Here is a 15,754-nt window from a genome sequence, read left to right as displayed (position 1 = left end):
GGATTAGGAAAGCCTCAAAGAAACTTCTTGGCTGTGTGGAATGTGGTTAAAGTGCTTCAAAGTAAGCCAAGAGGCATCATGAGAGAGATTGATTTAAAAAAATAGTATGTCATAAGAAACTTTATATGTGGTGCTTATTACAAAGCCTAATTTTTAAAAAAAATCTCCTTGGAAAAATATCACTTGAACAAACAATGAATACTTATAATAATTTTGAAAAGGTTATAAATGTTTCCTTCTGCTACAAAAATATTTACGGAATGTTTTGATTTTAGAGAATAAACATCCATGTGTTATATGTATCTATGCCCTAATTGCAAATTTATTTTTTTTCATTTCTATAATAACTATACCAATGGAGGTGTCTTTAATGGCTATGCTAAAGGAGAGTAATTACATTATTTCCAAGTTATACTTCCCTCACCATAGAATAAGGCCAACTCGTGGATATATAAAGACAGATAAGTAGATCCTAAAGACCAAGTGAAACTTCAGGTAAATACCACAATTAGCAGGAAAAAGTGGAAGTGAGAATTTCATGAATTAATTATGACATAGAAGGCTATATATTCAATGCTATAAATTAATTAGTTAATTCAAAAATTTATTTTAAAAAAATCTCACTACATAAAACATCCCTATTAAAAATTAAAAATACCTTTTGTACTGAAAAAAAATCTCATTAGCACAATATCTACATCTTAAGCATAATTCAGATGGGTGTTCTCACTCATTTTTTTTTACAGTAGGGTCTTACTACTCTGAGAATCGTCTCTACTTTGTGAATAACCATATCTCACCTCTATATTTTAGATTTTGAACATTTTGCTTGTTCCGTTAATCTTAATAGTTTGAATGCTTACTAGCAAGTTCTTGATAATAGGTATGAATAAATATATTAGCAACCTAGTTTTCAATAATTAGTGTTTCTATAATGTTCATGTTGGTCCAGATTGTTTACTGAGTTTATTATGTAAGCATAATATTAAAGTTGACTTCGTGATTTAAATAAAATTTTAGGGTAATTAACTGAACCTGATTTCCTATTTCTCAGACTCTAATGTGAATAAAAATTGCCCAGATCTTAACTTAAAATGCAGGTTCTAATATGTTAGCTCTCAGAGGGGGGAGTTGAGGTCCTGCATCTCTAACAAGTTCCCAGGGGATTCTGATGCTACTGATCTGTAGACCATACTTTGAGTAGCAAGAACCTAAAAGGCATCTTCAATACAATGTATCATGGCTTATGGAGCAGAGAGGGAAGCAAAAATAGAACCTTGGGGAAAAATTTATTCCTTCCTTTTTACCAGAGATTAATTTTGCTACCAAGCATTCTTTTTATGCAAGTACTATCCAGAAGGTCAAGGAACTTATATTTCATCCACATATTATTAGATTTAGGTTTTTTTTTTTTCCTACCTCCTCTCAGAGACTGGATATGTAGAGCTAAATTTTAATTTTGCTTTGGGCTGGGAGTGAGGCTATTTGGAGCCTGGTATCCTTTAGGGGAAAACAGACTGCATAGAACAGAACAGGGGGGCTTAGGGCACTTGCTGAGCAATGTGGGGGTACCAGGTCACTGCTGTGCGTGGAAGGTGTCAACAAGGAGGTAATAAAATACATGAGTGGACACCTTTGCATCATCTCCAAAGCCCACACAAGGGTTTCTCCTTCTTTGGAAATGTCTCTCTCTATATTTCATCCACATGTTTATTAAGAAAAGCAGCCATCTTCACACAGTGTGGACTCAGGCTATCATGCAGGAATTGATGGATCTGCCTCATTCTGCCAACACTTGACTGCATTTATGAAGATAAATTTAAAATGGGCCAAACCCACTCACCAAAGAACCTGAATCTGTAAGAGAGATACTCTAAGATCAGTCTAATTGTTCTGTGAACAATTAGTGCTGTATACTCAGGAGTGATTAGAAGCAGTTTTTCATTATATAGATCAGAATAGCAAACGAAGGTTGAGAAAGAAAGCGTAAAGAAAATGATGATGATTCACAGAAGGAATTAGAGATGGGGAGCCTCTAATGGTGGGTAAGTACCTGGTTCCAGTTCATTATCGTTGTCCAGTCATTCTGCCGCCATTGTTTCCTCAGAGCTTCTTGATTGGCATTTTACAATTATAAGGGAGAATAAGAAAATTTAAAAAAAAATCGAATGTTTGTATAAGTTGTTTACAACTGGGAGTGGGTAATTGTGCCGCTCAGGAGACATGTGGCACTGTCTGGAGGTATTTTGATTGTCACATATGAAGCATGGGAGGAGGAGGGGTTCATGGGAAGCATGGGGTGAGTTGTTTCTTGCATCTAGTGACTAGAGGCCAGGGATGATGTAAATATTCTATACTAATGCACAGGACAACTTCCCCCTCCCCCAACACACACAAATATGCACACCCTACAAAGAATTATCTGTCATCTGTCCCAAACAGGCAGTATTGCCAAAGTTGAGGAACCCTGCTTTAGATGAATACATTGGTATATTTATATATTAAGAAAATTTATTTGTCTCTAAATTTCCAAATCAAAAATTAAAATATAACTGGAGTTAATTTATATAGACCTAGAAGAATTTGTACTAAATATGTTACAAATTATTTTTCTGAAATACTACTTGAAATCTGAAGAAATAAATTTATCCTAAGCTTTGGCAACCAATGTTCTATCTTTATATTAATAGAAGGCACAGCGAAATTTCAGATCAACTATAGGGCCTAAACTTGGACATTTCTGTCCATCCTCATTTTCAGAAAAGATAAGATTCTATAAAATATATATGAGGTATTTTTATTAGTTTTATACTCGTGTGCAATATATCCAGAATAAAAGTTAAGTTTATATCATACCTTTATCATTTCTACAATGTAATAGTTAAAAATAATTTAACCCACCCACAAGTTTTCTAACAAAATATGATTGCCCTAGATTCTGATATACATCTGTGACTCATTTGGAATGTTCATCAGATGAGAAAAATTAAAACAAAATTACTTCAAATAGAAGGTGAAACCTCCCTTGATTCTAAGACTATAAATTCTGACAAAGCATCTGTAACTCCCTTCAAATCTGTGATTATATAAGCTTGGAAAAAAAAAATAATGCTATTCATGTGATTAGTTGCTAAGATTTCTTTCATCCTGGTTACCATAGACTCCAGTAACTCACTTTAATTCCTGCAAAGGATACAGATCACATATATATTTATATTCTAATGTTTTTGGGTCAACTTAATTGTTCCTGAATACTTGCAAATTAAATTGCAAAAACAACCTAATAAATAAGCAAAAACTTGCTGAATTAGGTTAAACATTCATTCACAACAAAACAAAAATACTGAAGAAATGTTGAGTGCAAGAAAAATCAAATTTTAGCTATTTTGTTTTTAGCTCAATTGAATGTCATTTTAAGAGTTAAAATAGTTCTAAAATAATTTCTAACTGTGGTAAACACTGCCATCTAGAGGACTTTTTTTGTAATGCATAGGAAAACGAAAATGCCCGAAAGTGTGAAATGTATGGGCCTGTGCTATAACTCTTATAAATATCGTAAGTCTGAAAAAAATTCTATATTTCCTAAAGTTAGCTTAATGGCAACCATAAGCCATTAAGCATTTTTGGCTATGCTTTCTAATATCAATACAAATACATAGTCAAAGAATTTATTTGAATGAAATTCCTTTTTATTAATCATGATGTTTTCAAGTTGTATTTGTTGGATAGTAATTTAATTTTGTGATTATGAATAAATTAATTATCAGGTCAGAAATATTGTCATATTCTTGCAAAAGAGAGAAGAATCAATAGCTATAAAAACTAGCAATTCAATAATGCTAATATATAATGTATATACTTTATAATAAATCTTTCAGAGAAGCAACAAAATTACCTGTGCTATTCTTGTTATTTCAACCCAGTCTATCCAAACTACTTCATTTGACCATGTAACTAATATAAAAATTGATAATATATTTTATCTTCTTAAAGTAATATGTATATAATATCCGGTATGCATTTTACCCTTATGGCATATCTTAATTTGGACTACTCACAATTCATGTGACTACCATATTGTATAGCACAGGGGCAGGTCTTGATTAGGTTAGAGCTGAACACTCAGGGCGATAGTTCATAGGTGTGTGGTCTTCATATTCAATTACACCAGAGACCTATACTGCCAGATTGTTTCACAATTCATGATGTGAAAATATGGTCATTTTATTAAGGAAGTAACTGCAATCTTTTTCATTGGAGGGGATTGTTCCTCCTTTCAACCAGTAAATGATCTGTGGAATAATGCATTGACTCTGAATATTCTGTTACTTGACAAACTGGCACCAATTACTTCTGACATCCATTGATAATTTTCACATGAATCCCTGAATCGATAATTACATTATGTGTTACAAAATAAGGATTTTCTAATTTTATTATTTCTTCTTTTATTAGAAGTCATTATTCAGTAGAGAAATTCCTTTCTTCTTTCTCTTTCTATTATTGTTTTAAAAAATTCCCAATCATATTTTTAAATGCTAAATGTTTCTTCATATTTGCTGAGGGTTTCTTTTTCATAGTATCCTTTTACTTTGAATGTAAAATTTTAGCAGATTATTCTGAGTAGATAATTTTGGTTTGGTTTAATTTTGAATCCACTTTCTGAAGGTGGTCTAGGCATAGGATAGAAGCAGCCGTGGTCCAGGACTCATGCTTTAGAGGAGAGCCAATCCCCGATCAGGAGTTCACCCGTTAAGAGTGAACTTCTGTTACACTGTCAGACTGAGATTTCAGGTTTCTCTCACACATATCAGCTAGCATAACCTCAAGTCACAGAAGTCTTTCTTACTCTCAAACTTGTTGTATGTCTTGGATTTTTCTAGGCTTACTTCCACACTTCCTATATTCTAAACTACAGTTTTCTTCCCTTTGTCTGAATATATGCTTCATTTGTTTTTTGATCTTCTAAAAATTAATGGAAGCTGAATATCTGCTGATTAATTTCTGTGCTCTTCACTCTTGTGAATTTTGCTGCATTTCTTTACAGTCATTGTGAGACGGGCTTTTGAAAAAGTTAAAACAAACATGAAATCATTCACCTACTGGGAAAAGTAAATGTTATATATGCACACACATGCACACGTGCACATACACATATATAATCTGAATAGATTAGATTTAGAAATATTTGCCATAAACAAGTTGCTTAATTTATTCATCAAAATGAATAAAGCATCACCTGTGCTTGTTGCCCTTGGAACAGCATCCAGTCATCTGATTATTTCTGCCTGAAGATTCAGTAAACATCTAGTATATTCTTCGGCAGTTGGCATGCAAAATGCATTGTTCAGGTGAGACACTTTAAAATCTCACCTCCCGTTGCTCTGTCGTGTCTCCTTGCTCATTCTCCCTACTATTGCCGGTCCCATTTCTCTAGGACAGAAAGTGATATTTAGCTTGTTCTTGGGCAGAAAGGGTAGTCCTTGGTCATGGTATCTGAGTATAGAGACAGTTTTTCTTGCTTCGTCATTCAGCAGAAATTAAATATTAAAAAGCAAGACCATCACCTTGTGAGTTCATGAATTCACTTCAAGGCAAATTTCTATGTTTGTAAAGCCATTTGAGGAAGAGCCTCTAGAAAGGGGATCTCTCTGTTCCTCCATTTTAGTTGCTAGGGCTTTTGCACTGTTTTGAAAGGTTATAATCACTGCTCATATATGGAAAGACAACTATAAAGAAAAGAAAAACATAATAAATCAAATAAACAAGGTAAACAGAAAGACCTTCCAGGTTCTAAAGTACCAGTGAGTGCTCTGGGTTTCCCCTGAAGGATTGATGTTTGTTCCTTCTTACTTAGCAGTGTTGCTGCAGGCAGCCTACCCAGTCCTAAATAAGTAAGAATATTGCCTTATTAAATTAGGAGCCCAGCCCACCAACAGATGGGCCTGCCACCAACCTGAGAGTTGACCGGGTATCCTCAAAGACAGGGTGAGACCCAAACCTTAACATGCATGGAGTCCCAGGCCCCTCTGTTCTCTCTACCTCTACCTTCCCAGTCCTGTTTTCCTGGTTTCCCTTTCAGTTCCTCACTTGTTCTGAAGTCCGTGCAGAATTCCTGCCAGTTTGGCAGGCATCTTGAACCACCTCTTTCTGATGTGTAAGGATCTATTCTCATTTCTACCCCATCTTGTCTGGAGTTAGCCTTAATTCACAGAGCAACGGAGGAGTCAAGTACTGTCATTGGCTTGATCCTGAGCAACATCATCATTCAGGGATTTTAAAAGCCAATTACTTACTTCCTGATTATTTGTCCTGTATGTTTTGATTTGAACTTGATTTCATCACTTTGCCTTGGATGTTAACATTTGTAATGCCCACCCTCTTGGTTCCCATCTGCACTTCCTGAGGTGCGTTCCTACAACCAGAGTAAATGTCACGTACTTTATGCGTGAGGTTCATGCCTCATGTCTGCTGTCTGCTGGCCCAGCTGCCTGCCAGACATACCCTCAGCCTCTCTCCATTCTTTTTGCTCCTTTCCTCTTCCTTCTCTCACAAATATTTTTTAAAAAATCTTTTAATGGGGTTTGGGGTTTGCAAAGGATTGTATGCTTATGCCCTGCACCCCCCGCCCCCCCCATCCCCCGCCGCCCAATTCATATGCTGAAATCCTAACGCCCAAGATGATAGTGTTAGGAAGTGGGGCTTTTGAGAGGCGATTAGATCATGAGGGTATAAACCTCATAAATGGAATTAGTGTACTTGTAAAAGAGGCCCCAAAGAGCTCCCTAGTCCTTTCTGCTATGTGATGTTACAGCAAAAAACAAAACAAACAAAAAAAAACCTGGCATCCATGAGGAAGCAGGCCCTCACCATCCACTGAATCCGTCACTGTCTTATTGGACTTCCCAGACTCCAGAACTGAGAGAAATAAAAGTCTGTTGTTTATTAGTTACCTAGTCTATGATGGTTTGTTACAGCAGTTACTAAGAGAGGCTTGCAGCAGTTTTCAAATTGTTCTAGGGCATTATCATTTGACTTTTTAGTTTGCTGCCAAGATATTTCTCAGCTCGCTTGCTCTTTAATTCATATTTGTTCCCCCCCTTAATTTTATCACTTAAAATAAGTAAATTTTTGTACTTTAAACAAACAAGCAAACCTAAAAGTCCACAATACATTGTAGACAGCTTACTTAGAGTTTGAAAAGTGTTATCAGCCTCCTGTGATGTCTGTTGTTGATATTTTTCTGAGGTTTCAGGGTTGGGCTCCAATCTAAGACATTTGTGACATCATCATACAGTGGTCAGCAGGTCTATAAGGCATGTACATCTCTCTTGTAACACAGAATTATAAATGTAATATAACTCGGTTGATTATACTAAAATAAATGCACGCATTGATTAGGTTTCTAGTATTCTATTAACCTTTTATGAGGTATAAATCATCCAGCATGAACATGGTTTATTTTCCTCTAAAAATCTTTGTAAAGTCTTGGAAAAGGAACCTGGGAAATTATTTATACTTCAAAAAGTGAAATTTTTCTTTAAGATATGCATATTATGAAGACTTCATAGTTTAAGAGATTCATAGAGGAATTGCCAAGTCTCGATTTATTTTTAAAAGTATCATTCACATTGAATATTTAATTACATGAGTTTTGCTGTTTTCCAATTTTGACCATTTTTACTGATTTTGTTTCAATAGTATTCACTTTTTATATTTTAAAATATGTTATCAGCATGAATTATACTTGCTGTTTATAATTCTAATAATTTGTATACCTGTATTGTCTTTGTTTACCACTTTGTATCCTAAAATTAAATCATCTGCCTATTTAAATTCAACCCCCTAATAATTTGCTTTCAGTGGCTGAAAATTAGTATTTTCTTCAAATAATTTAAGCAAGTTTGTTATAAACATTTTAACAAATCCACATTAAACATGATTACTTACTTTAGTATAAGAATTGTTTTACATTAGTGATTAAATTTTACTTTTGATCTTATTTTTAATATTCTTTTTCTCCAAAGTGAAGTATTCATATATGAAAATGTTTTTCCAAACTGAAATATCTTCTGAAGTTATAAAGCTGTACAAACTCCTTCAGGGAAAAAGAAAATCTTAACAGTATATGATAGAGAATGGAAGTTCCCTTCTCACACTGTCTTTTCCATATAATCTTATTTCACCTGCTAATAGATTGGTGTATAACATTAGACTCTCTCAGGTTCTTCCCATTCCCCCCCACAAGACTTGTGCACAAATAACTGTGCTTGTCGATATTTGTTTTTAAATAGACATCTTTGCATGGAAATACTTAAGAGTTCAACCTCAATAGTATTGGTGGGGACGTAGTATACAATTTTATTTGTAAATTATCTCAATAAACCTGGGGCATTTAAAAAAATTGCTCCCATGAACTTCTTTTTCTAAAAATCAATGCTGTGTTGACCACAATACATATATATTTATCTTTGTTTCTGTAGATGATAAATATCTAGAATGGAAATTGTTGAGTCAAAGGGAATGCATATGATGTATTGATGTGTTTCGAAATTGCCTTCCAGATAAGTGCCAACTTAAAGACAGACCAACACTATATACTCAAAGCCTTTCTAACATTAAGATCAATATTTTTAATTTTACTAATCTGATGAAGAAAAAATTTTAACTGAGATTTTTAAATGATGTATATTATTTTTATTTCTTTTGGTAGTTGCTTGTTCATACCATTTTGCTTTCTAACAAATTGCTTATATGTGTTTTACTGAAATATAGAATGTCATAGTGCATTTTAAATAGTAAGATTGTCAGATAATGAAACTGTTTTTGTTTCTTGTTTGCCTTTCTACTTTAATTATATGTTATCATAATAGTTTAAATTTAAATGTAGTCATATCTTGTATGTGTTTTTTTCTAATTTGCAGTTTCCTATCACAGGCACAAGAGATATATCCCAAATCATGAGAAAAATAATTTACTAATTAAGCAGTTACAGGATTTTAAATATAGTTTTACTTCATTTTCCTTCATCCTTATTGAAAGCTGTATCAACATGGCAATAATAAAAACCAAAATGTAAATCTGCACAATGTCTTAGCAAGGAATGAATGTTCTTGATACAATTTACCAGGAAAAAATCTCCAAACTGTGAGAGAATTTGAACAAAACTATATTGTTCCCAACCATAATTTATTAACATGTCAGATACTGACAATCCAGAATAAATAAGATAGTGTTTCCACTGTCTCTCTGAGCTGTTAAGTGGAGGTAGGTAATGGCAGAGAGAAAAAAGGGCTCATTTAAAGAGGTAATTTCTATAGCATCTAGCAGCACTTTGCATAATGTGTTCTTCAGCACACATGAGAAGATAAAATAGTTAGAGAAATAGGTTCTATTGTCAAATAAATTTGGAATGTTATATATATATAATATAAACTTCATATACTATTAATATTTCATATAATATGTTATCACTTACCAAAAAACAAAGGATGTTTCCCAAATTTATTTATTGATGGAGCATTTTTACAAAGGAGCAGCAATTAAAAACAGTGATTCAAAAATATCTCTAGGCCGGGCGTGGTGGCTCACGCCTGTAATCCTAGCACTCTGGGAGGCCGAGGTGGGCGGATCATTTGAGCTCAGGAGTTCGAGACCAGCCTGAGCAAGAGCGAGACCCCATCTCTACTAAAAATAGAAAGGAATTATATGGACAGCTAAAAATATATATAGAAAAAATTAGCCGGGCATGGTGGCGCATGCCTGTAGTCCCAGCTACTCGGGAGGCTGAGACAGGAGGATCGCTTAAGCCCAGGAGATTGAGGTTGCTGTGAGCTAGGCTGACGCCACGGCACTCACTCTAGCCTGGGCAACAGAGTGAGACTCTGTCTCAAAAAAAAAAAAAAAAAAAAAAATATCTCTAATATATAATAAACCTATTTGCTATATATGTATATATGTACACATATGTGTATAGCTATATATGTGTGTTTGTATGTTTATATGTGTTCCTATATTAACCTTATTGCCCTGTAGTCTGGGAAATTGTGGCACTCCACATTGCCAGCCTCCAGGAAAGGAAAAGTTCTGGTAACTAGAAAGACAGTACTTAACTTCTGACTTTCAAAACGTGCTTTAATAGTCATCTCAAAGGCATTAGTTTGAGAGAAACAAAAATTTAATTCCAAAACCTTGGATTTGAGAGCTAAGCCCTAAAGTCTGCAAAGTCTTCAGTGTGGGGCCAAGTGGAGTCATCACTTGAAGTCCGTGCCAGCTCCACATGATCCATCTGCTCTTTTGCTATGTGAGTGAATGTTATCCACAACCACGTAGCCAAGGAACTACCTTATTTATCCTCATTTTTGTCCGCAGTATAAACTCTTTTTGACAGGAACCTATTCTCGCCCTGAAAGTTCAGCTGGTTTGTGGACTTTTGAGTCTGATCCTTTGCTCAGTTTACCTGAACTACCCCACCTTGCCAACCTCCTCTTTTCAACCATGCTGAGTGACCATAAACTACTCTGCTGACCTAGACCGGCAGCGGGGCTGTGAAAGGCACAGGCGCCCAGCACTTGCACTCTACATGTGTGCTTCTGTGCCTGTGAGATGCTGGCACATGTGCACCCCATACTTTCTGCTGGGCAAAAAATTATGGATTCTTCTCTTCCATGTTTGATCCAAAGTTAGTCTTTTAATACTCACTGTACTATATCAGATAATGATATATAGGAATAAGGTTAAAGAGCAGAAAGTTTGCCAATTAAAATATCTCAGTCTTTTTTTATTTAAAAATGGTATTTTACACATTTAGTTAATCAGTTTAAAGTTCAACTCTATCATAGCTGTTTCTTTCCCACTCTATGACTGCATTATTTTTTTTCCTGCAATGCTGTTTTCCCTTTCCTCGTTTCTTAACCCTTGCATGGCAAGGAACCCCTAACCAAGGCATCCCTTCATCCAGAAAGCCTCAGCCCTTCCCAGTAACATCCTCTTTTTCCCTTGTACCACTAGCCCTCACCAGTTTCTTTGGTCATGGCCTCTTGTCATACAATATGCATTTTCTTTGACCAAATAAACTAAGTTCTCAAAGGTGTGGAGAGTGTGCTGCATTTTCGTTTCCTTTTGGATGTTGCTGTCTTAGTCCTGAACACCTAATAGGCACTTAGTAATTATATGGTTGAGAAATGATTTTGTAAATAGCGTAAACACGCCCAAATATTCCCAAAGCAAAATTGAACACTTACTCACATAGAATACAGAACGAAAGATCAAGAGCTGGCAGCTCATTTATGTTACTTTTTCGATCTCTACCTTTGTTAGCAGTTTTGCCTATTTCCAATCTCTCCCCAAAACCACAATGATGACCACTATTGTTATTCCAATTGTTTCTTCCCGTATCTCTGAAGGAAAAGTCCCCGAGTTATATAAGAGCTTATAGGTCTGGAGGTCTACAAAGTGGCTGGGCCACAATCACTTATTTTTCCTATTTTTCTTCTGGAGATTGACTTCATTTCTCTATTTTCACACTGAATAGTCTCTTCCCAGCAACTCATTAGAAATATCAAAAAATACTTTCAGGGACGCTGTTAAACCATAGTTGAAATTGTTCTGATTCCTAGAAAAAGTTATCAAGTCAATAATGGTTTATTTAAAGTAATGTGTAATTTAAAGGTGATAGGAATTAGATATGTTGAATGTAGTTAATCCAAAGTCATGCTTTGTATTTCGAAAAAGCTGTTCTTGCTCATCTTTTGGTCTCTGTGACTCAACTTCACTTTTTAAAGGAACATAACTGTAGGTTTTTATTTTCTTTATGTTATACCCTTTTTTTAAAAATGTAAGGGTTTATAAGGTCAGGGACAAACACAACTTTAGAGTAAATTGATGGTATTGACAGGCAGATATAAAAGTCATCCTCAGCTGGTTTCAGTGGTGTGTGCCTGTAGCTACTTATGAGGCTGAGGCAGGAGGATCACTTGAGCCCAGGAGTTCAAGACTAGCCTGGGCAACATAGTGAGATCCCTTCTCAAAAAAAGAAGAAGAAACACACACACACACACACACACACACACACACAGACGGAAAAGCCATCATCTAAGGTCAAGTTCCAACAATATCATCTTGAGGAAACCTTTCCTAATATTCCTTTCCACACTCTTCACACTTGGAAAAAACTACTTACTATTGAACACAATAGTAATTACTTATTGAATGCCTACTACATGCTGGGTACTCAACTAAATACTTTACAAATGTTATCTCTCAGGAAAGCCTCTTAACACCTTCAGGAACTTACATCTTCATTTTGCAGAAGAACAATTGTATTTAGAGAGGTCAAGTGATATGACAGATTCATGTAACTTGTTTGTAACAGAGTGGGAATTCAAAATTATTTCATCCTCATTTCAAAGCTCCGGCTATTTCTCTAACACAGACTGCCTTCCAAAGCTGTGGCCATTAACTCAATGTATTATACTGAGTTTACATGTTAGTTCCTTACTAAATTGTTAGTTTTAAAATTTTTAAGCTATTCTATTTTTTTTTTTTTTTTTTTTGGAGACAGAGTCTCACTCTGTTGCCCAGGCTAGAGTGAGTGCCGAGGCTTCAGCCTAGCTCACAGCAACCTCAAACTCTCAGGCTCAAGTGATCCTACTGCCTCAGCCTCCTGAGTAGCTGGGACTACAAGCATGCACCACCATGCCTGGCTAATTTTTTCTACATATATTTTTAGTTGTCCAGATAATTTCTTTCTGTTTTTAGTAAAGATGGTGTCTCACTCTTGCTCAGGCTGATCTCGAACTCCTGACCTCCAATGATCCTCCTGCCTCAGCCTCCCAGAGTGCTAGGATTACAGGCATGAGCCACCATCCCTGGCCCAAAGTTATTCTATTTTTTTAAAAAATGTTTAAAACTACTAGAACTATGCCTAAGATATATATTTATTACTTTATAAAGTTTGCCAATGGCTGCATAAACCAAAATGCTACATAAAAAAGAAACTGACAATTCTGAATACCAATATTTAAATAATTTATTGTGGCCTAGTTCCAATTTTTACATATATTTTAATGATTCCTTTGTTCTTAACGTATTTTCATTAAGTCTCTAATTCAAATATGGTGTTCTACGAAGATATAGTATAATAAGATGAAAAATGTGTTGAAACCTTTACTATAGTTTGCTTAATGACATATTTCAGCAAATATTTAATCTTTGGATAGTGATATTTCCATCTAACTTCTGTGACTCTAATTCCTACAAATTATTTCAGTTTTACCAGCATTTTCTTCTATGCTGGTCGACTTAATTTTATGAGTCCTGTTTTTTAATGGTAAAAGGAAATATAATATTCCTGAAAGTTGACAGAAAATTTCTGTGTAAGTAAAAATCTTTTACAAATGCTTACATTTTTAATATTTTATATACATATATATTAGTTGATAGTATGTTAGCACATAAAACTTGGTAATTTCAAATACCTAAGCTTTCTTGCCTTTAGGCTTTTTTCAAGTGTGATACATCTCAATTCAAAAGTACATATTTTTAGTTGTGACTCATCATCATCCTAGAAAATATAGCATACACCTTATATATTTAAAAGAGAAAATTTCAAACTATTCTTGCCTTGAATAATAACCTTGGTAAAAATGAGTGCTTTTTAGTGCCTTTGGCAAATAGTCATAAGCAAACAACTTTACTTCTCTTCTTAAAAAATGCAAAATTTACCAACCTTGGGATTCTTTTTCTGGAACTCTGTCCATCATTTTAATGGGGCATCACACACATCTATTCTAGAAGACTACAAAAGCCCAAATCACATCTAGTTTCTATTCAATTATAGAGATTTACTTCTGATTTCTAGAGAAAATGGTGAATTTCAGAATCAGTATGATCCAACAATACTGGAGGAAGGCAAAGAACCAGTATGAATTGCATTTGCAATGGGTAGTAACTGCTCCAGGACACTAGAAGTAAAGGAAATGTGATATTACTTCATTTTTGCAAAGCAAATCAAATCCAGTTCTGGAGGTTCAGCAAGCAGCTCAATGACATACATGCATGAATACACATTGAAGTACTCCCCAAACTGGGGCTACTATTAAATAAGAACATTGGAGGAAAGTGTATAGGTTGTGGTGGGAAAATGCCTCTAGCCATCATCTATTGTGTTGGACATTCTTTTGGTCACCAAGTAAAACATGTACCTTACTGATACCTGTGGTGAAAAACTTAAAGGCCAATTAATTGAAGGTAATATCAAAGATGACTAAATAGGCAAGTACCAAGAATTTGGAGGAAAAAAATTAGGAAAATTATGAAGATGTAATACCTTATAATTAACAAATAATTCCTTTAAGCATACCAATTAATTTTATCCTGAAAGGATCAAAAAAGTTAGTCTCATTTTCATACACTTTTCTTTTGGGGAGGATGCAATGAAAGGTAGGATTAGGGAAATTTATGGCATTGTACATATTAAGGGAAAGAACAAAACTTCTGTAAGTGGAAATTACTTTAGTTATTAGAGCTTTGTTTTCATTGTTGTTCATTTACTTGTTTTTAGGAATGAGGGAACAATTAGACCAAAAACATTAAATGTTTTTGAAAAAAACCCAATGTTAAAAAAAAAAATGAGTAGAGGAAACAAGGTAAAATTGGTCATGAATTAAAAAATTGAATTAAAGACAATGATTTTAGATTAGAAGTAAATATTAGTAGATTGAAAACTGTGAGCAAAAGAATTTCTAAAAATTACTTATGAGACCATCAGCTTTACTTATTTTAATAAGACTATTATTCTCATTCTTATTATATAAGATTTTTAAAGTGATTAGTAAACCTGCTAGATTTGTAGATATCACTAAAACTTCTGGAGAATGAAATGGAATGTGAGTAGCAACCTCTAAAGATTATCATGAGGGACTGTATGAATGGAGAAGAAACATATGAACTTCACAGTAGATAAATATAGATACCTGTACTAGATATAAAACATTACTTCATTTTTAATATAATTCTTTATGTCAGTTATATCCAAGGATAAGTGTCATTGTATATTTTGCTTTAAATATATCAACACAATATTTGGACATTGAGAATCCTAGATGGGGAGTGTTGAACACAAAATAGAAAATATTATTCTACATTTCTATAAAGTAATGATGTACTCAACCTGAAATAGTATATACATTTCTGGAAACTGCACTTCAGACAAGAAATCACCACACTGAGAAAATCCATAGCAATGCAATAAAATTATTAAAGATTAATCCCCAGTTGGTCAGTAGATGATGCTGTATGCAGCCATACATCACTGCCCAGATGGCCATAACTTCTGGACTTTGATTATGCATCGAACTTACCAGTGGCCTTTTTTGAACATTTACATAGTATTTCCCAAGAGAAACTTAGTGAACTAGAACACCCTGGGGTGTGGAATTGGCCTGGGTGTCTGAATTTTGTTGAGCTCCTTGCAGAGAATGATCACAGAATATGAACTAGTAGTCTGTTTCTTACTAGCAATTCTTGTCAAAATTAGAATAAGCAAGGTGAGAACATTATAATCAGCATCTTTGTCCTCCTCTCTTTCCTTTTCATAGGAATAAATTACTAGACCAGTGAAGCCCTGCCTAGTGTGTGTATTTGTGTGTGTGTGGGGGGGGGTGTGCACGTGTGTTCACATGTGCATGCTTTCAACTCCTAAATACTCCACATTGCCACAGATCTGTTTTCAACATCTATTGCTTAAATGCAT

The sequence above is a fragment of the Eulemur rufifrons genome, chromosome 4 (assembly GCF_041146395.1).
Source record: "Eulemur rufifrons isolate Redbay chromosome 4, OSU_ERuf_1, whole genome shotgun sequence".
NCBI classification, from domain to species: Eukaryota; Metazoa; Chordata; class Mammalia; order Primates; family Lemuridae; genus Eulemur; species Eulemur rufifrons.
The sequence above is the reverse complement of the archived record's forward strand: the minus strand, read 5'-3'. Positions refer to the sequence as shown.